The following is a 27,306-nucleotide window of genomic DNA, read 5'->3' as shown; positions in this document are numbered from 1 at the left end:
GGGTAGGGTGGGGAGAAAGGGGCTTTGCTTGGGGGGCATTAAGTAGTGGTAAAATAATTGGAAAAAAGATAGGCATAAGGGTTGTATACAACATAAAGAGTGTAATGAATGTCCTTGGATTGTACATGTAAAAATTGTTGAATTGGCAAATGTTTTGTTGTGTATGTTTGCACACACACACACACACACACACACACACACATTCATTATTGGTCTATTTCTCAAGGTAACAACAGCCTGGAAAGTTAGAGCATGAATTCTTGATAGCCCTTTATTAGCCATTGGATTAAAACCACTTTCCTAGCAAACTTTAAAAAAGACAAAATGGTTGATTTGCTCTTTGAGAATGGAGTTACTGAGACAGGAAGTCTGCAGAGTAGACTGGGAACATCATGGGCCACAATGGGACACTGTGATCACAGCAGGAAATGCCATTTGGAAAACACTTTCTCAGTGAAGAGGGCCAAGGAAGAGTTAAGGTCCACGATTAGACAGATGGCTAAAACACAGTGTGTTGTAAAATTTTATTTAAAATTTCACCTTCAATTTCTGTTGGACTCACCCTTTGCCAGAGGCGAGGTGGACACAAAGAGTGAAAGAAAACATGAAGAAAGAATAGGAAGACGAAGACCAGGAAATTCACAAATTAGTTTCTTGGATAATCAAGACTCGTAAGTATTTCTAGATCTAAAATTCTGGCAGATGCTTAAACTCTTTGATGAAAGCTGTATCTAATGGTAGAAGCTCTTTTAGAATTTCTCAACAATTGGGAGTATTCTTTCCAGCTTCGATAGTAATTGAAAATTATTAAGGATGGCTTAGCCTTCAAAGTAAATTCCAGATTGTTTAATTAGTCATGCAAAGTGCTGGATGTTACTCATCATACAAGAAATAGGACCATTGATTAGTTTTTGAGATAAATTAAGCCCTTTCACATTTTCATGAAAAGGCAAAAGTCCATTTTATTTTCAAGTTTGCATCTGCGGCAAATCATGTTTACAAGTTCTTGAGGTCTGGATGATAAGTCTAAACTTAGGAATTTAGGAAGCAGAGTCACAATGGGGTTTGTAGCTTAAGAAGCTTGTATAGAAGCTGCTGCTATGGGCTGATCTCTAGGCCCTGGGGATCTTGACAACCAAATTTTCCCAATTGACATGGAGAATCAGAGAGTAGGGCTTTTATTCCTAGGTCTTCAGGTAAAAGAGACTTGAGGGACTTGGGAAGGAATTGACTGAGGCCTGGAGGAAGCAATGTGACTTGAAATCAGCAATGGAATACACGCTGTAATCAAATAGGATATATTTTGGAGAAAATTTTTCCTCAGTGGAAAGTATTCAGGGACAGTAACTGACTATATTGCATAGCAGGTGGCATCTCTAAATTGTCCTCAGAACTTAATATCCATTTAAAATTGAATTCAGCACATTTTTTTGAGTATCACTGTTTTTGAGGTGCTGTATTAGGTGTACTGTGGGAAACAATATGAATGCCATAAGTCTGCCCTCTAAGAACTCTATAATCCAGAAGAAAAAGAGAACATACGTAAATATTTATCATCTAGGAGAGAGTATGATAAACACTAAAACAAAGGCAGCAAATGCTTTGGGATTGTAAAAAGTGCTTCGGGATTGCACAAATAGGAGAGTTAGGTACTAATTAGGAGATTCAGGAAAGTTTTCATAGGTTGTTGTTATTGTTAGCTCTGACTCATGGAGACCCTGTGCACAACAGAATGAAATGCTGCCCAATCCTGCGCCATCCCCATGATTGGTTGCAAATCAGACCATTGTGATCCATAGAGTTTTCATTGGCTGATTTTTGGGAATATATTGCCAGGCCTTTCTTCCTAGTCTGTCTTAGTCTGGAAGCTCTGCTGAAATCTGTTCAGCATCATAGCGACATACAAGCCTCCACTGACAGGTGGGTGATGACTGTGTGTGAGGTGCATTGGCTGGGAATTGAACATGGGTCTCTCGCATGGAAGGCGATAATTCTACCGCTTCACTTTTCGTAGGGTAGGGTAGTATTTGAATTGAATCTTACGAAGGATGAATTTCAACTGGATAAGGTAGATGGAAGGGTATTTCTGACTGAGGGAGCAATTTAACAGAGTCAGTTAGTATAGTGTTTGGAACACATGATTTTGCTGGGAATTTTGAATAATTAGAGGATGCCTGACACAACCCTGGCCTCAGTTAAGGATGATGATGGGGTAGCCCTAGGCAGACCTGTCTTCTGCCATGTGGCCCTGACCTAGTGGCCATGCAAACTGGACTGGAGAGGGGCAGCTGATCTCAAGGCAGCCAATTTACAGACTGGCCTGAAAAGCTCTGCACAAACAGGAGTTGGGTAGCTTGGTACTGGGGATATACACTGTGAAATAAATAAAGTATCCATCAGTTAAGATTGGGGAATGAAGCTGAGAGAGTGTGTATGCATGAGGAGAAACCGTGGAGAGGGGAATTGTGGGTAAGCAGATGGTATGCAGAAGTTGAAGTTATGAAGAAGCAGAAACTATGTAGTAGGCTAAAATGCAGAGACTAGAGGGCAAGGAAGGCAAATGGTGTAAGCAATAGACATGTAGACACTAAAAACCCAAAACCAAACCCACTGCGCCGTCGAGTCGATTCCGACTCATAGCGACCCTATAGGACGGAGTAGAACCATCCCATAGAGTTTCCAAGGAGCGCCTGGCGGATTCGAACTGCCGACCTTTTGGTTAGCAGCCATAGCACTTAACCACTAGGCCACCAGGGTTTCCCAGTAGACATTACAGCCATGTTATTTGCCGAAAGCTAGAGTAAAGCTGTCCCACTACTGATGCTTCTCAGTGCTGAGGTGTGGAGCTGCCATAGGTCCACAATCACGTTCTAGCTCCAGTTTTCATATGGCATGGTGGAGTCATAGTTCCTACGGTTTGATTTCCATGGGGTATTTTTACTAAGCCATCGTTTATGGCTGGGACAGAGGGACGGTGAAGGTGTTCAGGTTAGTGGGAAAGTAAGTTGGTATCAGCTTGTGGAAGTCAATGGATTCTGTAAACATCTATTGACTGCTTTTGTCTGTTTCTTTGCCAGGCATTATGGTTTCAAAGATGGAGAAAACAAAGTTTCCAGTTTCAAGGACTTTATGATGTGAGACTAGGTAGAGAGGACCTAACATACAAATAAGGTCACCTCAACCTAACGACATTGAAGATTAACATATAAAATACTGGAGACACCAAAGATGTATTAACCCTGTGGTAGGTAGGAGGGGTTGTCTAGACAGGCTTAGCAGAGGAGATGAAGAAGGTAAAGACTTTAAGTATTACTCTGTTTCTGTGAAAAGTTTTTGAGCAGGAAGATAAAGTGGTAGATAAACGTTGTAGAAAGGCTACGGATAATTGCATGAAGGAAGCTATAATCAGAGAGATTCATTTCAGGAGTTGGGAGACTTATAGCGAATTGAAAAACACGTAGTTCAATGTAAATGTAATCCTTGCTTATTTGTCAAGTAAGGCATGGCTATTTCTTCTCATAGTTGTGAGAACCCATCTCTGGTCTTGTACTGATAAAAAGTATCTGGCCCATTAAGGTAGTTTTTATGCTGGGCTTTAAATAACTAAATGAAAACTTAGTAGACTGAGAAGGTAAAACAGTAAAATTAGCCTTATTTTTTTTTAGAGTGTAGGTTGGTACCTATGTGGTATTTCTAAAACGTATACGTCTGCTGATATACGACTTCCTGGCTGTAAGTATCAGATTCACTAATTTGGCATACCCAAACCAAACCCACTGCCTTCAGGTTGATTCTGACTCATAGAGACCCCATAGGGTTTCCAAGGTTGTAAATCTCTATGGAAGCAGATTGCCACATATTTTTTCCAAGGAGCCACTAGTGGTTTTGAACTGTAGACCTTTCAGTTAGCAGTCCGTCGCTTTAAACACTGTGCACCAGGGCTTCATTATTTGCCATAGGTGCCTGAAAATCCTTCATCGATTAACCCTTCTTTTATGTTAAGCACTATCTTCTTCTGATGGTAGTAGTGGGAGGTGTCTTTCCCTAAAAGTTTAAGTTAATACAGTATCTGTTAAGACTCTTGGTTGCAGGTGACAGAAAACCCATTCAAACTGGCTTAATCAAACCCGGTTCAAACTGACTTAATAAAACACCTGGATCATTAAAACCAGGTGCTTAAGTGATATGAAGAGGATACTATCCCTCCATATCTTTAATCTGTTTATTTCTGTTGGCTGCATTCAGTTGGTTTTGTCTTCAAGTGGTAGCAAGGTGGTTCTATCAGCATCCCCATTAGAAGGAGAACAATGCTTTCCTGTTTCCCTTGGTGACCCCCTGGAGGTAAATGCTGATCTGGCTGACTTGGCTTTCTTGCTCATTCCTCAGCCAGTCACTATGGCCCAGGGATTGCATATGCTGCTTGAGAGTGCTAAATCATACACCTACCATGTATTTTACTGTAGGGTCAAGTAGACCTCAACCACAAGCTCTGAGATTGAAGAAAGAATGGTTCGCCAGAGAAAAGCAGGACTGCGGCCAGAGGAAAGGAGAAAGATATATGGCATGTGGAAGAAAGATTCCACTGCAGTTAGTAATATTTGACTGCAATTTGCCCAATGGATGGTTGTTCTATGCTAGTGGAGACCAAGAAGCTTGCAAACAGTGGGTATCAGGAAAAGAAGTATGAGGGGAGCTGGGACTACAGGAAGGAGAGGTTGAAGCTGCCAAAGCCATACTTCACATACTTCTTGAGCGTTCCTATGACTGTGGGAAAAGAACATCCACAAAAATCCACAGGAAGAATTAAAGGTTACCAGGCAATTGGAACACTTTCTATTGCATGTATCAGCTGCTCAATGACCTATGACAATTTTTTTAACTGGTTAAACTTTTTTCCTAATTCTCTTTGATTTATTGGCATCTGTATAACTTATGTTCTTATTCCTGAAGATGTAGTTTTTATTAAAAGGTCACTAATTTTTAATCTTCAAGGTTAGAAAGACTCTTTTCTCAATTTGATGGACTTCAGGCCATCTGTGTTCTCAATTCTGTTCCATTGGTCAATGTGTCTGTTGTTGTACCAGTATCAGACTGTTTCGACTACCATAGCTGTACAGTAGGTTCTGAGGTCAGGTAGTGTAAGTCCCACTTTCTTCTTCTTCAATAGTTGTTTACTTATCGGTGGCTGCTTCCCTTTCCATGTGAAGTTAATGATTAGCTTTTCCATCTCTTTAAAGAATGTTGTTGGTATTTAGATTGGAATTGCATTGTATTTGTAAATTACTTTGGGTAGATTGTCATTTTCACCATATTGAGTCTACCTATCCATGAGCATGGTATGTTTTTACGTTTATGTAGCTCTGTATTGGTTTCTTGCAGTAGTGTTTTGTAGTTTTCTCTGTACAGGTCTTTTACCTCTTTAGTTGGATTTATTCCTAAGTTTTTTTTTTAGAGGCTATTATAAATGGTATTGTTTTCCTTTTTTGCCATTTTCTTTATTAGTGTATAGGAGTTTAACCAAATTTTGTATGTTTATCTTGTATCCTGCTCCTCTGCTGAACCTTTCTATTAGTTCCAGTAGTTTTCTTGTGGAGTCTTGGGTTTGCTACATATAGTATCAAATCATTCACAAATAGTGACAGTTTTACTTGTTTCTTACCAATTTGGATGCCCTTTATCTCTTTTTCTTGCCTTATTGCTTCAGCTAGGACTTCCAGCACAATGCTATATAGGAGTGGTGATAAAGGGCAACCTTATCTTGTCCCTGTTCTCAAGGGGAATGTTTTCAGCCTCTCTCCATTAAGAATGATGTTGGCTGTTGGTTTTGCATAGATGCCCTTTATTATATTGAGGAATTTCCCTTTTCTATCTGTTTTATTGAGAGTTTTTATCAGGAATGGGTGTGGGGCTTTGTCAAATGCCTTTTCTGCATCGATTGAGATGATCATTTTATTTTATTTATAAGATGGATTACATTTATTGATTTTCTAATATTGAACTATCCTTGCATGTCTGATATGAGTCCTGCTTGGTTGTGGTGTATTATTTTTTTGATATGATGCTGAATTCTATTGGCTAGAATTTTGTTGAGATTTTTGCATCTATATTCATGAGAGATATTGGTCTGTAATTTTCTTTTTTTGTGGTGTCTTTGCCTGGTTTTGGTATCAGGCTTTATAGAATGAATTCAGAACTATCCTTTCCTTTTCTATGTTCTGAAATAGTTTGAGTAGTAATGGTGTAAGCTCTTCTCTAAATGTTTGGTAGAGTTCTCCAGTGAAGCTGCCTGGGCCAGGTTTTTTTTTTTTTTTTTTTCCTTTTTTTTCCTTACCTTTCCAATCTCTTCTCTTGTTATGGGTTTGTTCAGATTTCAACATCATTTTGTGTTAGTTTGGGTAGGTAGTGTGTTTCTAGGTTTTCACATTTGTTGTAGTATAGTTTTTCATAAGTACTCTATTATGATCCTTTTTATTTCAGTTGGGTCTATTGTAATTTTCCACATTTCATTTCTTATTTGGTTTATTTGCATCCTCTCCTGTTTTTCTTTTGTCAGTTTGGCCAGTGGTTTGTCAATTTTGTTGATCCTCTCAAAGAACCAACTTTTAATTTTGTTGATTCTTTCTATTGTTTTTCTATCCTCTATTTCATTTATTTCCACTCTGATCTTTATTATTTCCTTGCTTCTGGTGGCTGTGGGCTTCTTTAGTGATTTTCTTTCTATTTGTTCGAGTTGTGTAGCTAACGTTTTGATTTTGTTCCTTCTTTTTGGTGTGTACATCTATTGCTATAAATTGAACTCCGAGAACTGTGTTTGCTGTGTCCCAAAGGTTTTGGTATGAAGAGTTTTCGTTCTCATTTGATACTAGGAATTTTTTTTATTCCATCTCTCATTTCTTCTATTACCCAGGGTTTTCAAAGCAGGGTGCTATTCGGTTTCCAGGTAGTTGATTTTTTTTTCCTTGCTCTTCTTCTTGTTAATTTCTACCTTGATGACATTGTGGTCAGAGAAGATACTTTGTATCATCTCTATGTTTTGGATTTTGTTAAGGGTTGCTTTGTGGCCTAAGATGTGGTCTATTCTGGAGAATGTTCCATGTGCGTTGGAAAAGAATGTGTAGTTTGCAGCTATTGGGTGGAGTGTTTTATATATGTCTATGAGTTCCAGTTGGCTGATTGTGTCCTTTAGCTCTTCGGTATCTTTGTCGAGTTTCTTTCTAGATGTTCTGTCCTTTATCGAGAGTGGTGTGTTGAAGTCTCCTACTATTATTATGGAACCATCAATTTCTCTTTTTGTAAGAGTTTGTTTTATGTATTTTGGAGGCCTGTCATTGGGTGCATAGATATTTATTATGGTAACAGGCTTCATGGCAGATTGTGCCTTTATTCATTATATAATGTCCTTCTTTGTCTTTTATAATGGATTTTGTCTTAAAGTCTATTTTATCTGAGATTAGTATTGCCACTCCTGCTCTTTTTTGGTAGTTATTTGCTTGATATATATTTTTCCATCCTTTGATTTTTAATATATTTATGTCTTCATTTCTAAGGTGTGTCTCTTGTAGACAGTATATTGATGGGTCCTGTTTTTTTTTAACCCATTCTGTCACTCTCTGTCTCATTATGGGTGCATTTAAGCCATTTACATTTAGTGTAATTATTGATAAAAAAAATTGATAGGTACGAGTTTATGTCATTTTGTGGGTTTTTTTTTTTTTTTTGGTGCTGATGTTTTCTTTGTTCCTTTTACTCTCCTGTGCTGAATTTCTTTTGTTTGTGGATTTTTTTCATTTCTTTTGTTTTTGTAGATTTTGTTTTACTGAGACTTTATGTTTTTCTTCTTTATTTTGATGAGTAGGCTTGTTGACTTTCTTTGTGGTTATGTTGAAATTTCCTGTATCTTCCTAGGTTTGAACCAGGCTGTTATTACTTGATATCGCCTTGCCTTCCTCTCCATTAAAAAGTTTTATACCTACATCATTTCTTCCCTCTTTTATTGTTCTGACGTTGTTGTCATTTACAGATTAACCTCTCTGGTTACCTTTTGTAAATCATTTCATTTTGAATAGTCCTTGAGAGTTCATTTCCTAGGTTGTTATCTGGCTGGTGCAATTTTGTGTCCTAGATTCAGGCTGTCATCTGATGTTGTTTGTTCTCAAACCGAAGGACTCTGTTTAATAATTCTTGGAAGTTTGGTTTGGTTTTTGCATATTCCCTTAATTTCTGTTTGCCTGGAAATGTCTTAATTTCACCATCATATTTGAATGAGAGTTTTGCAGGATATATTATTCTTAGTTGGCAATTTTTTAAATTTTTTTCTTTTAAGGTTTTATATGTGTCTTTCCTTTGCCTTCTTGCCTGCATGGTTTCTGCTGAGTAATCAGAGTTTAGACTTATTGTTTCCCCTCTGTGACTTTTCATTTTTATTGAGCTGCTTTCAGGATTGTTTCTTTGTCTTTGGTTTTAGTGAGTGTGATTATGATATGCCTTTGTGATTTTCTTTTGGAGTTTATCTTATATGCGGTTTGTTGAGCTTCTTGGATGGTCAGCTTTTCATCTTTCATGATATTAGGGAAATTTTCTGTCAGCAATTCTTCAGTGATCTTCTTATGTGTTTTCCATTTTCTCCCCTGTTCTGGAACTCTGATCATTTGCAAATTTTTCCTTTTGATTGCATCTCATTTCATTTTCAGGGCTTCTTCATTTTTCTTTGTTCTTTTTTCTGATTTTTCCTCAAACAGAGTGGTATCCAAGTATCTGTCTTCTGTTTCTCTGATTCCATCTTCCATTGTTTCAGACCTGAAACCTCGGGTCTTCTATGATGCTGTTCAGTTCTGAAATGTTGTTGTTTATCTTTTGGATTTCTGATTGTTGTTTTTGTATGATTTCTAGCTCTGAATTTATTTTGTCATTTTGTTCCTGTGTTATTTTCCTGAATTCTTCCATTGTTTTGTCTGTGTTTTCCATGATTTTGTCTGCTTTTTTCCATGAATTTGTGTTTTTTCTTTTCTTTTTTTTTTTTTGTCTGCTTTTTGCTTCAACTGTTGGATAGCTCTGAATAGTAGAAATTTGAATTCCATACTGGGAAGTTCCAGTGCCTTTTCTTCTACTGGAAAGTCATCTCATGTGTTATTTTGGACACCTACTGGAACCATCCTGTCTTGTTTTTTTAAATATATTTTGATATTGTCTGCTGTCTTCGGGACATTCAGTAGTTATTTTCTTCATTTATTGATTGTAGATTTGTTTGTTTTGTCCTGCTTTTTTGTTTTATTTGGTTATGTCTGAGCATGCAGACTATGAGTTCTTTGTTGTTTGCTTATCTATGGGCATGATGCTCTTCACCTTCTTGTCCAAAGGGCAGGGTCAGTCACTCAGCTATGGTGCAGCAGAGTAGGTCCAGCTGAAGGGGAGATGCTGGAGTGAGTTGTTTGTGGCACATACTGTGGCTGACAAGGTGGGTTAGGGGTCAGTGCAGGATAGGTTCTGGTAGGGCATGCCTGTGCTGCGATGTTCAGTGCATGGTGCAGATAGGCAGGAGGAAGGGAGGAGATTATGATGTATGGACCTAAGTTGGGTATGGGAAAGAAGAGAGACAGGAGAGAGAAACAGGAGCCAAAAAAAAAAAAAAAGTGCCGAGGGAGCCTGCTGTTGGTGTGGAGAGAAGAGAAACCAAGAAATGAAGGAAAACAAAAAGGAATAAAGAAAAAAACAATAAATAAATAAAACTTGGAAAAAAAAAAAAAGAAAGTGAGAAATGCTCCCTCAGGGATCTCACCAGCACTTGGGGAAGGAGCTCCCAGGCCTTGGGGCACAATCTGTCTAGAAGGGGCAGAGATGGTACACAGTGCCAGGTATTCAGGAGACAGGTAAAGAAGCAAAGTAGAAAGAGATGAGAAACTGAGAAATGAAGAAAAACAAACAGGAAATAATAAAAAATAAAAAGAGAGGATAAAAAAGAAATGCCCCCAGGGATCCCACCAGTGCAGCTGTACAGACTGGAGAATTGGCTCCCAAGCTGAGCAGTACAGCTTGCCTAGAAAGGGTGGAGATGGCACACAGTGCCAGGTATTCAGGAGATAAGAAAAGAAGGTAAGTAAAGAGAGACTAGAAACTGAGAAATGAAAAAAGACAAAAAGGAAAAAAGGAAGAAAAAATATAAATAAAAAAGAAGAGAAAAGAAATGCCCCCAGGGATCCCATGAGCGTGGCTGTGCAGACGGGAAATGGCTCCCAAGCTGCGCAGTACAGCCCAGCTAGAAAGGGTTCCCAAGCCATAAAAGAAAAAAAGAAAACAGCAACAACAACAAAAAAGCCCCTGGCATCCTACCAGTGTGGCAGCACAGACCAAGCAAGGAGTTCCCCAGATGAGTGGCACTTCATAGCCTGTCAAAAAGAAGCAAAGATGGCACATGGAGCCAGGTATTCGAGAGAAAGGAGGGGGAAGAGGTAAGATGAATGGAAGAAACAAAAAGAAGTTAAAAAAAAGTGACACCAGTAACAAAAAAATGGTACTGAAGGAGCTGGCCAGTGTGGGTGGGTGAATCCAAGGGGCACAAGCTTGTGTCTCCTGGGCTGTGGTCACTCAGCCCCCTCAGAAGTTGTGGAGGCCGAGTAGGGGGAAGAAGGGTGAGGGATGGGGAAGAGTGTATCACTGGTTACCAGGTGCTCTGTCCCCTGCTGGGAGCTCTGTGAAGCTGCTTTCCCATACTCGCTTTCTGCCAGTCTGACAGGAGTCCATGATGTTGTATCTGTGCTGCGTTAGCTGATAGGGGACCTCTGATTGGCTCTCTCCTCACTCTCTGTTCCATTCGGTGCTTGGTTGAGTTCTTTATCTCTTCATCTGACACTTAGGGTTCCAGGATTGATGTTTGCCTCTGTTTTACTTAGTTTTTTGGGTCTTTGGTGTGAAGGGATGGCGTGGTGCTTCTCTCTATAGTGCCACGTTAGCCCTGCCTGTCTGTAATTGCTTCTTATTTCATCATCCTCATTTCTTTTTCTTTTTTTCCCCCCAAGCTTGCCTGTGGTTTTGGTAGAACAGAATATAGCATGGTTGGATTTGGTGTGCTTGCTGTAGTGTTTCTCCGTGCCAGTGAGGAATGCCCAGGGTGCTGATTCCACATAGAGGGATAGGACCAGAAAAAGACCCCCAAGCCCATGTGTGAGTGGCTGGAGTCTGCAGGGAGCTTCAAGTACACTGAGCAGGGAGGTAGGAGAGCTGTGAGTGTGCCATGTATGGGAGCCACCCCGAGGGAATCCTGCTATTGTCCTGCTAGCCGAGAAAGACATTCCATGAGGCCCTGGCTGCACTAGGGAGCCTTCAATTTCATCACAAGCTAGGGACACTGACATGTTATCTTCTCAAGGCTATTTGCTTCACCTTGAGCTGTGTGTAGTCACCTTCCCAGCTGCCCCCAGATGAATCTTGGTACCTGGCTGTGGCTGTGTTAGTCACTGGCTAGGCTTCCTCCTGGTGAAACTGCCTTTTGCCTATAGATGAGGCCCGGGGCTTCAGTCAATTTCAGAGTTGGTTTGACTTCTAAAGCCAATAAAGATTTATTTCTATTTGCATTGTCCAGTGTGGTAGCCAAGGTCCACATGTGTCTACTGAGCACTTGATGTCCTTAGCCCTAATTGAGATGTGTAGCAAGTGTAGAGTTAAAAGTAGAGGGTCAGTGAAAGAGAAGAAGACCCGCATGAGATGGTCTGACACAGTGGTTGCAACAATGGGCTCAAGCCCAACAATGATCACGAGAATGGTGCAGGATCGGGCAGTGTTTCCTTCTGTTGCCCATGGGGTCGCTATGACTCCGGATCGACTTGATGGTGCCTAACGACAACAACAACAACAATAACAGCAGGTGTAACATACTGACATACCAATTTAGGAGACTTAGCATGAAAAATAATGTAAAATATCTCGATATTTTTATGTTGATTACAGGTTGAAATAATACTCTTTTGGATATATTGTGTTCAATGTTGTTGTTAGGTGCTGTCGAGTTGGTTCTGACTCATAGTGACCCTATGTACAACAGAATGTAACTCTGCCTGTTTCTGAGCCATTCTCACAATCATTGCTGTGCTTGAATCCATCGTTGCAGCCACTGTGTCAGTCTGTCTCGCTGAGGGTCTTCCTCTTTTTTGCTGACCCTGTATGTTACCAAGCTTGATGTCTTTCTCCAGAGACTGGCCCCTTTTCATAACGCAGCCAAAGTATGGGAAATGTGTTAAAAAAAATATAGTATTAAAATTAATTTTATCCATTTCATTTTACTTTTTTTTTTTAATGTGGGTACTAGAAAGTTTTAGATTACACGTGTAGCCTGCATTACATTTTTACTGGACAGTCATGACCTAGACTGTTGGCCTGTTATTAAACTGTCTTGTTTAAGAAATGGTTCTATCAATTACTCTTCAGTCTCTGTTCATGAGGAATCTCTAAACTTCTTTCTGTTTAATGTAAATTTCTGTTTTTTAAAAAATAGCCAGAACATTAAAACAAAACAAAACATACAAATAAAAACAACAAAAAAACTAGCTATATTTTTGCTTTTTATTTTTTTATTAAAGAGATTTTTCTTTCCTCCTGATTTCTGTTTTGCCTTATATCTTGCACATTGAAGTCAACTTTGGAATAAACTTTCATGTTCATCTGGTAGAATGTCAAATCCCTTGGGAAGACCAACCCAAAGAAAGTTGAGGAAATTTCTGCATTCTCAGCCCTAGCACCTTGGTGGTGACAATAATTTTTAAGGAGAATGAGGCAGACTGCCTTAAAAGGTAAAGGTCCTGTTACCTTTACAGTAAGCCAGGGCCCACCTCAGCAATTGGGAGATTAACTCTCTCAGGACCCCACTGGCTGGGAATAGGGCAGGTTCTGCTGAGCTGGTGGGATGCATCCTTGGCAACTTGAAGAACCTCTTGAATAGACCAGAAAACTGGGGACTTGTAGCTCATGTCTCCTGGAGGAGGGGAAAGATCTTGCCATCTGTAAAGCAGAGTACAAAATGCCCTGGACTAATCCCTTTGCTCTGGGCCAAGATTAAGTTTGGTAAGGAAGCTCTGGTGGCAAATTTTGCAACTAAAATTTATGCACCTCACTAGTAAAGGCATGGCTGTTTGTTACAAAGTAAATCTCCTTAGTATAGATCCTGCTTTTCTTGAATTTTATCATTGGCAACCAATATTACCAGTTGTTTACCTTGAACTGACAGACTCATTTAATTAATTTTTGAAATATGTGGGCCAATTACTCAAGTCTGGGTAGCCATAGCTAACTGGGCAGTCGTTGTTTCATGTAACAATGGGGTTCCATGAAAAAAGTGACTACTTCAGCTTGCAGCTCCATCACACAAGGCAAGCACTGCTCTTGGATATGCAGAAAAATTCTTTATGTATACCTCCCATTTCATCAAACAGAATGTTTGCCATAGATTGAATTATGTCCCCCACCCCACCAGCAAAATGTGGGTATCAACTTGGCTAGGCCATAATTCCCAGTATTCTTTGGTTGTTCTCCATTTTGTGATTATAATTTTATGTTGGAGAGGACTAGGGTGGGATTGTAATACCCTTATAGGTCACATCCCTCATCCAATGTAAAGGGAGTTTCCCTGGGGTGTGGCCTGCACCAGCTTTTATCTCTCAAGAGGTAAAAGGATAGGGAAGCAAGCAGAGAGTTGAGGGCCTCATACCACCAAGAAAGCAGTGCCAGGAGCAGAGTGTGTCCTTTGGACCTGAGGTTCCTGGGCTGAGATTCTCCCAGACCAAGGAAAGACTGATGACAAGGACCTTCCTCCAGAGCCAACAGAGAGAGAAAGCCTTCCTCTGGAGCTGGTACCCTGAATTTGGACTTCTAGCCTACTAGACTGTGAGAGAATGAACTTCTCTGTTAAAGCCACACCCTTGTGGTATTTCTGTTATAGCAGCACTAGGTAACTAAGACAATATTTTTAAAAGGTGTATGCAAGGGCTCAGATTTCATAAATTAATTTTTACTGCTTAACATTAAGTAACACTGACTTTTTTTTTTCTTCCTGTGTATGCGTAATGGTGAAGAATACAATGACTGCTAATTTAATTCGGTGCTATTCTTTGATTCGTGCTAGGGCCCCAGCAGTTTTATCTGTCATTGCTTTTGCACCATGGATGCAAATGTCAACACAGGGAAAAAGGCAAGTGATGTCTTTGTTTTATTACGAAATTAGTTTCAATCTCTAGAGCCCCTGAAAGTGTCTCAGGGAACCCTGGGGGTCCATAGACCACATTTTGAGAAGTGCATCTCTTAAGTGCATTGCAAATGGAAGATATTGTAATTCTCCTTCTGAAAATTAAAATTCATATTTAGACAAATTATTAGAAATGTTAAGAATACCTGGTAAGAAATATTGCCTTAGGAATTCATGCATCTATTGGGATATAGGGCTCAACAGTTGTTACGGTGTCTTTCAATGTTGTGATTTTGTGCTATCCAGGAATTTGCACAGCTTCCCAAGGATATTTGGGGATAACAGGCTAGCCTTCCCCCTGAATATGATAGAGGGAACCTGGACTACTCTTCAGGATCTCTGACTGACTGAAATTTCTTCTATTCATGGGAAATCAGTAGGTCCTTGTAGCCTTGACATCTGAATTGGCTTGTAGGAGATAAAAGAGTAGTAGTTGCTTCGGAGGTGTTCATAGATTCCCTGGCTAATCATAGTTATAGGCTGGCCTAAGTAGAGGAATTCAATGTGGCAAAACTGCCTTATTGGAATTGGAGCTTCAACTCTGTAAAGACTTATGGAAAAGCGGCAAAGGCCATATTTTCTACTCATTCATACATAGGGCCAGGAATAACATTTGTTTTCTTGTAATTTTTTAAATTAAAAATATGTATTGATGGCTTTGAAACAATTGTTTGATCTCTGAATAGAAATCTTAACACATTTTAGAACATACTTACCTGCATCATGTGGAACCCTGGTAGCACAGTGGTTAAGAGCTTGACTGCTAACCAAAAGATCAGCAGTTCAAATCCACCAGCTACTCCTTCACACACCAATTTCCCCGGTGTACCTTTCCAGGTGTGACTAGACACTACCATTTTCATTTACCCAATTAAAAGCTCAAACAAAGTAGATGAGTATTAAGGAGTAAGGTTTTGATATCAGCTCTTATTTTTTTATTTTTGTTTCTGTACACTCCCAAACCCAGAAGTGCATGTGCAAATTAAGTAATAATTACAAACCCACAAATGGAGAATTTTCATGCCCTGCTGGTCCTAGATCCTTTGGAAAGCACAATTTATACCAAAATTGACACTCTTAAAAAACTTGGTCGTTTGTGTCCAACTTGGCCAATGGAGTTTAGCACTACTCAGTTTCCTACTTGAGTTGCTCCATGTATGTAGGCTTTTTGATTCGTGTCTGCAGAGTTGGTCCTCAAATGACCAGGACTCTCTGCTCCAAAGCTGCCCTTAATCTAGTAACCAGAGCATTTACCTGGAAGTCCTTTGAAAGTGGCATTATAGATGAATTTATGAGTCCTTATTCAGATGAACTTATAAGTTGCAGCTCAATGCAATGTTTTGGATTAAGAATGTGGATCCGTAAAAGGAGCTCTTTTAAATTACCTGTACAGTTGAAAGAATAGGAAATTAATTATACCAGTTTTGCAAAAGAATAACTTCATGATTGTAGGAAAGATACTGACCTCTGGTGATAGTTTCATTATCTATAAACGGAAAGGTTTGTAATTTAAGATAAATCCTTGATCTCATAAGTTCATAGATGTTGTGGAACAAAACAGCATCTATTTTTGTCATCACCATTCTGTTGCCTTCAGCATGGAATGGTATAGTCTGTGTCCATATAATGCTAAAATAATCAGCAAATTTAGACAGATGAAATTGGTGGTTTATACCAGTTTATTTGATTGACTTAAATGGCTATTTGATTGAATTGTCTGGTCAGTTTGGTCAATAATATGAGTTTGATAATTTCAGAGTAAATGACCATAGTATTTCTTAGTGGGCTAATTCAAGGATTCCTTTTGGGGAGATGATGATGTTGTACATGATATTTGTCACTACTGGAACCATTAAATCACTATTGAGTGGAGGCTGGGAATGGATTCTCTGAGAGGAAGACAGGGAAAGGGGCACCATGGGTTATGTCTTCTTTTCTTTCTGCTGGTAAATATGGCCAACTAGAGAAGGCATGGAACATCTATAATTGATTAGAAACTAATCTGATAAGGCTGCAAGGGCAACAAGAGGGCCCACATCAACTCCTGACTGGAGATTCCTGGACTAGACCCTCCCAGTTCTAAGAAAGAGGGTTTGGAACCCCTCTCAAATCACTCATTTTCTTCATCCAGTAATGCTCTGTAACAGTAGCAGGACTGAAAGCAACATGGGGAGGAGGGGAGATGATGTCCACTACACTCAGGGAAGTGGAATGTTTTTAGTTTCTGGGAGACACGTTGAGCTATGGGACTTAAAATGGGAAAGTCATCATTTTTTTTTTTTTTCTCTTTTGTGGTGCCACTTACACAGGAAACCAGTTCATTCTGTAGTCACTTCTTACATGTTAATGAGGTGGGAGGAAAAAGTTTTGATGGGGCGAATGAATCTGCTGACTTAAATGAGGGCGTGGATAGGTGGTGAAAATGACCACTCTCTTCTGCCTCCAAATGGATGACAGATAATTGACTAGAGACAGCGATTTCCTTTATGTGAAAATTCATAGGTTGGAAGGAGGAGAAATGGGAGGCAAGGAGATTGGTTGGGAAATTATTATAAACTTAAAATTTAAGTGTACATGATAAGAATCTGAAGACCCATGGGAAAAACTATGAAGAAGAGAACTGTATAATACACTAGCTTGTGAGCACATTGAGCAAACGCACTGTGATGCTCTTAGGGCGGTGTTTCTACTGAGGTTATTGAAACAAGACTGAATTTTCATCAGGCTCCTGTAATATCGTTCTGTTGCGTTCTTTCATTTATCCGAATTTTTTTTTCTCCCTTTCTGTCTCAGACGCTGTACTAGGAGAATAGAGTTTGGTGAAGGAGATGGATATGTGAACAAGCAATTGCATTATGGCAGGTAGTTATAACGCAGCGTCTGGAGACAATTCAGCAGAAGTACAGAACAGAGATCATACTGCATGGGGATCTGTGGAGACTCTCACAGGCAGGTGCTGAGGTCAGTCCAAGAACGTAGCCTGGGCCAGTGTAACCTTCTACTCTCCCCATGTGAAGCCAGGGGGAAAAGGAAGAAGGTCTACTGAGCTATTAAAAAAAAAAAAAAAAAGCTGCTGTCAATTTTTTTGGAGAAGGTATTGCAGAGAGGGGAAGTTAGAGGCAAGGAGACCAAGGAGAAGACTCTCAGAGACAATCCAGTCAGGAGGAAATGAAATGTGGGGTCAGAGCACAGGCTCTGGAGTCAGCTCTGCCACTTACTGCCTGTGTAGCTTGGTGAAGCCTTCTACCTCAGTTTCTCTATAGGAGAAAAGGGGTTAATAACAGTATCCACCCTGGTTGTGGCCACCCTAGAGAAACAGGATGGATCCCCACCCAAAATTTGGTTTGGATGACAGGACTGATGACACCACATGTCGGCATGAAAAGATTTGTTGTTGTTAATTGCCGCCCAGTTGGCTCTGACTCATGGTGACCTTGCATATATAACAGAAAGAAATGTTGCCTGGTCCTGTGTCGTCTTCATGGTTGTTGGTATATCTGAGCCCATTACTGCAGCTACTGTGTCAAGTCATCTCACTGAGGGTTTTCCTTGACCCCCCTACTGTACTAATCATAACTGAAGTGAGCAAGCCAAAGTCTGGCCATTCTTGCTTCTAAGGAGCATTTTGGTTTTATTTCTTCAAAAACTGATTTGTTCATTCTTCTGCCAGTCCACAGTATATTCAATGTTCTTTGCCAACACCAAAGCTCATAAGCCATTCTGGAGAGCGTACGGAAGGCTTCCCAAGCAGGTCTGAAAATAGCTAGAGAGAGCAGGACAAGGAGACGAGCTTGGGGTTTTTGTCGTAGTTAGGGGTGGGTAGGGGTTCCTGGGCATGGGCAGAGGTTGTGTGGTTTGCATCTGCCACCGGTGGCAAAGGAGGGGCGCCTAGGATTTCTTATCAGTTTTCCCATGTGAAGCAGAAGGGGAAGAGGGAAGAGTGAGACTTAAAAGGTGTCAGTAATCAAACATCAGAAACGGAGTCATATTCTTTATTACAGTCCTATTTTTTGAAGATTGAGTTACATATTTCAGGTTATGTGCTTAGGATAGTATAGTCTGCCCAGAGAAAATGCTCACTGAATGTTAGTGAGGCTAAAGCTGATTATGGTAACAATAAGACCACAACTAACAGAGTGGCCATATAGGTGATCGAGGTAAGGGTTTGCATCGGAAAGTTTTACAATTTATTTGCCTTGACTGTGCCTCAAATGTAAATACGCACATGTATTAACTGCCTACTGTGTGCCAAATACTATGGTGGGTACCATGGGGTTGCAGAGATTTCTATTCTGATGATGTTGAGCCTAGTAGAGGAGCTAAGACTCACAACCTGCTCCCCCCACCAAAAACAACAACAACAACAACAAAAAACAATACAGGAGGAAATGGAGTCATAAAAATAAAGCTATAAAAAAGGATCTTTGTAGATTTGTAATTATTTCCTGCTTAAACTTTATGAAGATGTAACATACTGAGCTGAGTTTTAGCTGACAGTTAATGAGAAGTGTCTATAGGCTGAAAATGCTAAGAGGAAATGCAGCGTGTAGTGATGAGGTTATGGTTGGAGTTAGAATGGGTAACTAGAGTCATTGGAGGTAAGAATGGAAATGCAATTAATGCTGATTTGTAGAGGACCTTGAATACTAAAGAATAAAGAGTTTGGACTGTGGGCAATTAAGTCATTGAAGGGTTGTGAGCAAGGGAACGCTGTGACCAGATTGCCCTTGGGTGTAATTACTCTTGCAGCAGTGCGTTGGTTGGCTTGGGGGAGTGAGAACAGGGACTGAGGGAACAGAGTGGAAGGCCTTGAAAATTACCAGACAAGTGGTAATAAGAGCCTGAATTCAGGCTGTGGTCCCAATAAAGGAAGAAGAGATCATATGGTCAAAGTAGAATGAAGGGGGTTTGGCAATTGTTCAGAGGCAGGTGAGAAGGAGGAGAAAATGAAAATTTTGGATTTTTAATCTGGGCGACCGAAAGGATTGTTGTGGCATTAATGATGCATACATGAAGACCAGGAGTAGATTTTGGGGTGGTGGATGGGTGGGTGTGGGAAACCATGGCTTAAGTTTTGGAAACGTTGAGTTCGAGATGCTGGTATGGAACATTTAGCAGAAAGTTGGAATATTCAGGGAGAGTGGCCCGGGAAATGTGGATTTAGGCTTCATTAGAGTTGGGGTGGAAACTGTGGGAGCGGAAGAGATTGTCAAGTGACTGAGAATGGCCATGACCCAGGCATTGTGTCAGGGTCACTATTTAGTCAAGGAGAGAGATAAATGAACAAATAATTCGAATTCAATGTCAAAGATGTTATACTACAGTGTTAACGGGGAATGACTACTGTCTTTAGTGGGCCTTAAAGACTGAGCAGAAGTCTATCGGTCCTGCTAGGGAAAAGACAACATTCCAAATAGGGAGAAACGGCACATGCAAAGGCACAAATTTACAAGTATGCTCTGGATTTAGGGTGTGGCAGTAGTTTGGTTTACTGGGAAATAGGGTAAGAAGGGGAAAGATGGATATGGATACTGCAGAACATCCCACTTTGGTGGCTGGGAAGAGGAAGAGAACTCATGGATGGAGACAAAGCAGGAGAAGGGAAAGGAAAACTAACCAAACTTGTGTTGTCCTGAAAAGGCAACTCCACGATGTGGTCAACAGCAACTCAGCAGATTGAAGATGGAGGTATAGTTTGTGAACATGGATTCCTCCCTTCTGTTCTCTGTGACTCATTTTCTCCATCTGTAAAAGGAGGTTTTGGAACTAGATAGCTTCTGAAGCCCTTTTCAGCTCTGAGGTTCTGTCTGCCTCACCAGCTTTGGGAAACTTTATTTTCTTTTCAGGTCACGTTGAATAATTGAGTGTTCTAGTAATTAGAGTCTAATTGGAAGCCTTGTGACCTGGAAGAGGTAACACACTTCCTTAAAGGGCCTGATTTGCTCTCAGGGCAGAGTGCTCGCCCTGGGAGAACTTCCTCATTAGGTCTCCCAAGGGACCTCTATCCGACCGTCATTGACTACTTGGAGTGGGAGGGACATCCAAATATTTATAAAGGTCATGTTGGAAAATATTTTAAAACAATTGAACTGGAAAACATGTGTTTAACATTTATAGTGCTTGGAATGGAAAAGATACTTTGAATCATCCTTATTCCTCCTGGGGCTTAACCAGCAACTTATACCCCTTGGAGAGTTTCTTTGCAAGAGCATCAAATAGCAAGAACTTGCTATCAAGAAGGGATCTTACACCATTCCTTGTGATTTAGGTGAAGGCTTCGTTGGAGTATGTGTTTATCTTAAATAAATAATACAAGCCCATGGCATTAACAAAAGCAGTAATTCTGTCAAATGCCCTTGCTAACTTCCTAAGCTTCTGAGGGGCCAGCGTTAGTGATTTATGAACGCTGCCAAAATCTGAGCTGCAGTGTTTTTTAGGGGATTTGTTGGGAGGGATCCTTTTAAGGGTAATTACCATGTGTCAGAAAGATGCCTCAGCCCCCCTGACACTGTGTGCTGAATTTTATTTCAGAGGTCAAATGGCATGAGAACGACATGTGAAAAGGTAGCCTTTCAACATTTACAAGTAGAAAGTAAACGTTGGAATATGCTAAGTTTAATTCTGACTTTACGTGGTAGTCAATTAACTGTGTATACCTTGCTGCTGTAGGTCACTCTCGGTCAACAGACATCGATTGCATTCCTACCATGCTCCAATGGAAGAGAGACACGTACATATACTCTCAGTACAGTGAGGTGCAGCTCTGGAGTATTACACCACGGTGCTATGAAAGTAGAAAGCAAAGGCACCGAACTCAGCCTGGAAGGGGAAGGAGGTGCATGGAGGTCAGGGGAGTCAGTGTGGAGGAGATCGTGCCTGAGCTGGGTCTTAATGACCAATTGGAGTTACCCAGGTAAGACATGAACGGTGAAGGATATAGTATAAGGAACAGCAAAAGGCACACAATCGCAGTGTGGAATAAGAAGGGCAAGGGGGAGTTGCAGCAGATGAGGCTGAGAAGGTAAGGGAGAGAGAAGCCTAGCAGTATGACGGAAGTTCCTTTCCCTTAGTAAATTTGGTTTTGAAATCTGCTGCTCCCCACCTGATGGGTCTGGGCACGGATATTGTTGTTGTCAGCTGCCATTGAGTCAGCTCCTGACTTATGGTGACCCCGCACACAATGGAACAAAACCCTGCCTAATTCTGCGCCAGCCCCATGATCAGTTTTGGATCAGACTTTGTGATCCATAAGATTCCCAATGGCTGATTTTTAGAAGTAGATGCCAGGTCTTTCTTCTCTTTTGTCTTAGTCTGGAAGCTCTGCTGAAACCTGTTAATAGAAACTTGTTCAGAATCATAGTAATACTTAAGTCTCCACTGACAGATGGATAGGGGTTATGCATGAGTTGCATTGGCTGGAAATTAAACCCAGGTCTCCTGCATGGAAGGCGAGAATTCTACCACTGAACTACCAGTGCCCCGAACATGCATATAGATCCTTGAAAACTATGTGAATATCAGCCTCTTGACTCTCCAAGTTAGACTTCTACTGGGTGTGGCCAGGCTCTGTTACTGGCTTTCTACCCGGATCCCTGGTTATTGGCTCCCACTCCAACTCTGGACCGGGGACCTTCTCCCCCTGCCTAGGCAAGTAGGTTGTTTCTCCCTGTGCTGGTCCCAGGTTTTAAAATCCATCCTATCACCTGAACATCCCTGGTCCATGACCCAGACACTCACTGATGGTAAGGAAATCTCACTGTATGTCACTATGACCCCCTCAACAACTCTGAGTTCAGATCCTTTATATACTGACCCTCCCCTGTCCATGCTAGATTTTTGCTATCTCTTGAATTTGCTGATCTGGACTACAGCTTCTCCTCCTTTCTCTTTCTATCCTGATTACTCTTCCTTTGTCTTCAACGTAGTCAGTCTTAATGGCCCTCTTCTTTGAGTCTCTTGCTCCCATTGTCTGCCAGCTAAGGTTAAGCTGGTTAGTATTCCAGATCAGGCCCAGGATCTCCAGAAATGGCAAAAGCCATTTTTTTTTTTAGCAGTCCTGATATTCTGGACACTACCTTGCCCTGTCTGCTCTCCCTCCCCTCCATTAAAACTTTATATCCCATTACGTGGATGGCAATTTTACAAGGCAGCATTTCCTAAATAGTGTGTCTGGAGGAATGATAAATTCTGAAAACTATACACTTATTCTTAGGGATTCACAATAATTATTAATGTATTAAGAAGGCCAGAAACCTGTCTAATTTGATTTTGGCATTTCAAAAAACAACAACAACAAAAAAACAAAACTTTTTTTTTTTTTTTTAAATCCACATACTTCTTTCTTCAATATCATCTATTTAAGTTCCAAGTGAGGCTAACGTTTAGTGAAATACACTTAGGGCATACTGTTTGAACGCTTTCAAATTTTTTTCTAGTAATATTGACTTAGGGTGCTAACCTTCCAATGGAGGCATTCTGAAGGACAGGAAACATTGCTGGTCTCTAATACGGTTGTAGTGTACTCATACCTAGGATTAGCTGAGACAGTGTCTGCAGAAACTGAGGCGGTATAGTGGATTCTGTTGTTTTTCTTGCCCAGTATCAACTTCCCCTTTTGGTAATATCCTCCTCATTTTCTTTTTAGAGAATTAAATTTATAAGGTTAAAGTAAAGATGACCCCATCCCTTGAGTCCATGTGTAGATGTGCAACCCGACCTGGTCAATGAGAATAAGGTATCACAATGGCCACGGTGATTGGGTTTGGTTTGGTCACACGACCCAGACTAGGCCATTAAGAACAGAGTATCATAATGGCCACAGTGATTGGCTTTGAGTTGGTCACATGACCCAAACTAGGCCATTGAGATTTAACCCCTATTTTGTAGATTCACTGATAAAAACGTAAGCTAGAAGCCATCTTTGCCACCATTTAGGGAAAGAGCATGCCTGAAAACAGGATAAAGAGGCCAAGAGTAATGGAGAGTTAAATCATTTGAGCACCTAAGTCTAGTCATGTCTGAAGTTTTCTATCATCATGGCTTTTCAGTTACACAAACCAACAAATTCCTCTTTTTTCCCCCTAAGGCAGTTTGTGTAGTAAAAATACCCCAAATGATACAAAAAAATGACCCAGTAGCTTTTGTGAAAATATCCATCAATATTACCTTCTTGTTCTTGCTGCACTTTCCTTTCCAAATGCCTCTTTAGCCTGAACCTTATGAATGAATATAATCTTCTCATAAATAATAATCCTCATTCCATAAAATGTATGAGATCTTTTCTTTACCAGATGAAACCCCTGGTGAGTTCAGTTGTGACACATCCGTTATAAACAACATGACTCTTATTGCTCTGGATTACTCTGAAGAGACACTTAGATAACTTCACCTACTGCATCACATTTATTTTAAAGACATTTATAGAAAATGTTTTTAAAATTATTATGATGGCATGATTAATACATTCAGTCATCATTAACAAAAGTCCTTTGTAAACATTTTTGTCATTCCCTCTAATATTCTAACTCTTGGGTAAACAATGAGTATATTCTAAGGTTCACCATGCCTAAAGAGATATTTGGATTTAAACTGAAGACCCTAAATGATAAAAAATGTGTTAGGGCATAATGAGGGTTTTCTAGAATTTGAATTCTTGGATCCTTGGCAGTGAGGAAAGTATTTATGGGCTGATATCACACCATGGCGGCATCCCCCTCTTCTGCTTCTGTGTTATCCTGGTCCTGCTGGGACACATTGGTGACTCCTGTCAATCCCTGTGGTGGATGAACCTCAGAGGACACGTCTGGAAAATCTGAGAGAAATGGAGATTCATGCAATATTACTTTGGCTCTTCAAACATTGTTGTTTAGTGAACATGGCCCCAAACCTTGTCACAACAAGCTTCCTTTTGAAATGGATGGTGTTCTCTCCTTCTTAACTGTCTGGAAACCGGCCAGACCTCAGGAGTGGTGAGGACGTAAACACCACCACCCGCCCACCTTACACAGACCTGAGAGAGAGGCTGTCTGCTGCACTCACCTTCCTGCCATCAACCTCCAAATCTAGGGCGAGAAACCAGATGGCTGGAGATTAGAGTGGCAAATACACATTTTTATCTCTAGTGGTCGTTGCTTCTTTCTCAAAGAAAGATATTCTGAATTCTTTCTGCCCTCAGTGATAATTTTGTGGTACAACATGCATTAGCTACATTTCTTGCCTCCTAACAATTAAGAAAGAGTATATGGGAGTATGTACACTTCTGTGAAGGAATTTATGTAAATGATTGATGAAATCCCGTTTATTTTCCTGGAACTTTTTTGATAAATATGGATTTGACCATAGTATGAAGTATAGTTTTGCATGTGAAAACTGGACAATGAATAAGGAAGACCAAAGAATAATTGGCCCCTTTAAATTATGGTGTCGACCAAGGATATTGAATATAGAAACCATGGACTACCAAAAGAACAAACAAATCTGTCTTGGAAGAAGTACAACCAGCATGCTTCTTGGAAGCCAGGATGGTGAGACTTTGTTTCACGTACTTTGGACATGTTATTAGGAGGGACCAGTCCCTGGAGAAGAATATCATGCTTGGTAAAGTAGAGGGTCAGAGAAAAAGAGGAAAACCCTCAATGGGATGGACTGACACAGTGGCTGCAGCAATGGGCTCAAACATAGCAATGATTGTGAGGATGGTGCAGGACTGGGCAGTGTTTCCTGCTGTTGTACACAGCGTCACTATGAGTTGGAATTGACTCCACGGCACCTAAAAATAACAATAACATGACGTGTAGTATATGGAAAAAAAATTTTAAAAGCTTATACTTGGTTTTCTTCCTATGTTCTATTATTTTAAAAAATATGAGACACGAAGAGATAATGTGTTTTTTACGTTCTCTCTATAATACAGGGCTACTCTTTTAGAAAACAAGGAATAATGGATCGGTGTGTTTTTAGCTCCATTTTTCCCGTTTCCTGCTCTGTCCCCAGAGTGAGACAGCAGAGTATAGGTGTTTCAACATGCAGGTTCTAGAATTAAGGGGCCTGAGTTAAAGTCCTAGCTCCATCTGCAAGACTTTGGACAATGTATTCAACCTTTTCTGCCTCAGTTTTCCCATCTGTAAAATGAAGCACAAAACTAGCATCCATCTCATAGGGTTGGGGTGAGAATGAAGCCAGGGAGTTGATGTAAAGTGCATATTGCAGAGTCCGTACCCACTGATAAAAACTTGCTCCTCTCACCATTGTTATCCTTGGTTTCTGGTACTGAGGGCACTGGTGGTTCAGTGGTAGAATTCTCACCTTCTGTGTGGGAGATCTGGGTTCAATTCCTGGCCAAGGGACCTCGTGCACAGCCACCAACCATCTGTCAGTGGAGGCTTGTGTGCTGCTATGATCCTGAACAGGTTTCAGTGGAGCTTCCAGACTCAGACAGACTAGGAAGAAAGGCCTGACAATCTACGTCTGAAAATCAGCCAGTGAAAACCTATGGATCACAATGGTGCGAACCTCAAGCCATCACGAAGATGGTTCAGGACTAGGCAGCATTTCGTTCCATTGTGCATGGAGTTGCCATGGCAGCTAACAATAGAACACAATAAATGTTTGTTGAGTTAATCAGTTTCACTTAACGTTCATTGTATCTATGCATTTAAAATTTACCTTCTCAAAAATGAAACAGAAGTGGGAGAGATGTCGTTTTCATCCTGCTTGAAGCCAAATACATTCTTTTCTGTGATGTGCAGACAGCGTAAAGCTAAGCAATCCCATGGCAAATGTAAAAAAGCACGATATTTAAATGAGGGGAACAGAAGACGGTTACTGATTTGGGAAAGAATTCATATTCCTGGACAAACAAAAGATCTGAATTTTAAGAAAGAAGGTTGACTCTTTTTTAAACAGCTGTCCAGACCATGCATAGCAAAAAAAACTTACTTCATAAATTACTTTCATAGAATTTTTGCCAAGTGCTAAAGCAATTTAGTGTCAGGGTACACTGATTCTAATAAAAATAAATTAATGAATTTGAAGTGTTCAGGCACCTATATTCAAAGGCCACTAAGCATTTTAATAGGAGATAAGTAAAAACCATTAATCATGGCTTCCGTGTGTTTTCTCACAGTGCCTTAGGCAACCATGGCCAGGCTGAGGAGCAGTCTGGGAGGAATCTGCCAGTACTGGATAAAATAGTGAGACTGTCTGCACTTTAGCTCTCTTATAAGTAAGTACAAAATTGTACCTGTTGACAACTTCATTTTTTACCTTTTTGCCCTACCCTTAGGAAACAGTAATAAAATCAGTGAAATTTGTATTTCTTTTCTACTTGCTTGGCATAAATTATTGGTCACCCTGAGAGAGACACTGGGAGAAGTCCACACTTGCATTGCCCTACATTATGGGTTAAATTGTGTCCTCCCAATGATATGTTGAGACCCTAACCCTTGGTAACTGTTAGCATGACGACATTTGAAATAGGGTCTTTGCAGATGTAATTAGTTAACTTGAGGTCATACTGGAGTAGGGTGGCCCTAGTACAATTTGACTGATGTCCTTCTAAACAGAGGAGAAGAAACAGAGGGAGAGAGACAGAAGGAAGACATCCTGTGAAGATGGAGGTAGGGGTTGGAGTGATGCTGCCACAAGCCAAGGAACACCTGGGACCACCAAAAGCTGGAAAGACAGGAAGCATTGCCCCCTAGGGCCTTCAGACAGAAGAGCATGACCCTGCTAAGAACCTGAATTTGGACTGCCAGCCTCTGAAGCCATAAGACAACAAATTTCTGTTGTCATCAGCCACCAAGTTTGTGGTACTTTGTCAGGGCAGCCCTAGGGCATTAAGACTGACTCGTTTATACATTGACTATGTTCCTATTGATGAAGTAAGTTTGGAGTCACAAAGTTTGTTGATGGACCCCTTCATCTTTCTGGGGTCTCTTGAAGAGTCTGATGGAAGTTATGAACTTTCTCCCCAAAGTACACTTGGGCATACGGCACAGCATAAAGTCCTTATAGATGCCATCTCGAGAGCCTCTGTGTGTAGAGGCTCCCAGACATCATGCCTGCCTCACGAAGCAGCA

General features: G+C 40.5%; 1 long non-coding RNA gene across 1 annotated transcript; it reads left to right on the top strand.

The window, feature by feature from the left end:
* On the top strand, window positions 1-27,306 carry LOC135230602 (uncharacterized). Its single transcript, XR_010321202.1, has 5 exons — window positions 1-671; window positions 17,021-17,188; window positions 20,897-21,140; window positions 26,352-26,450; window positions 26,791-27,306. It is a non-coding gene; the product is annotated as an uncharacterized LOC135230602 (long non-coding RNA).

This window comes from Loxodonta africana, chromosome 1, assembly GCF_030014295.1.
Source record: "Loxodonta africana isolate mLoxAfr1 chromosome 1, mLoxAfr1.hap2, whole genome shotgun sequence".
Taxonomy (NCBI): domain Eukaryota; kingdom Metazoa; phylum Chordata; class Mammalia; order Proboscidea; family Elephantidae; genus Loxodonta; species Loxodonta africana.
The sequence above is the reverse complement of the archived record's forward strand: the minus strand, read 5'-3'. Positions and strand labels throughout refer to the sequence as shown.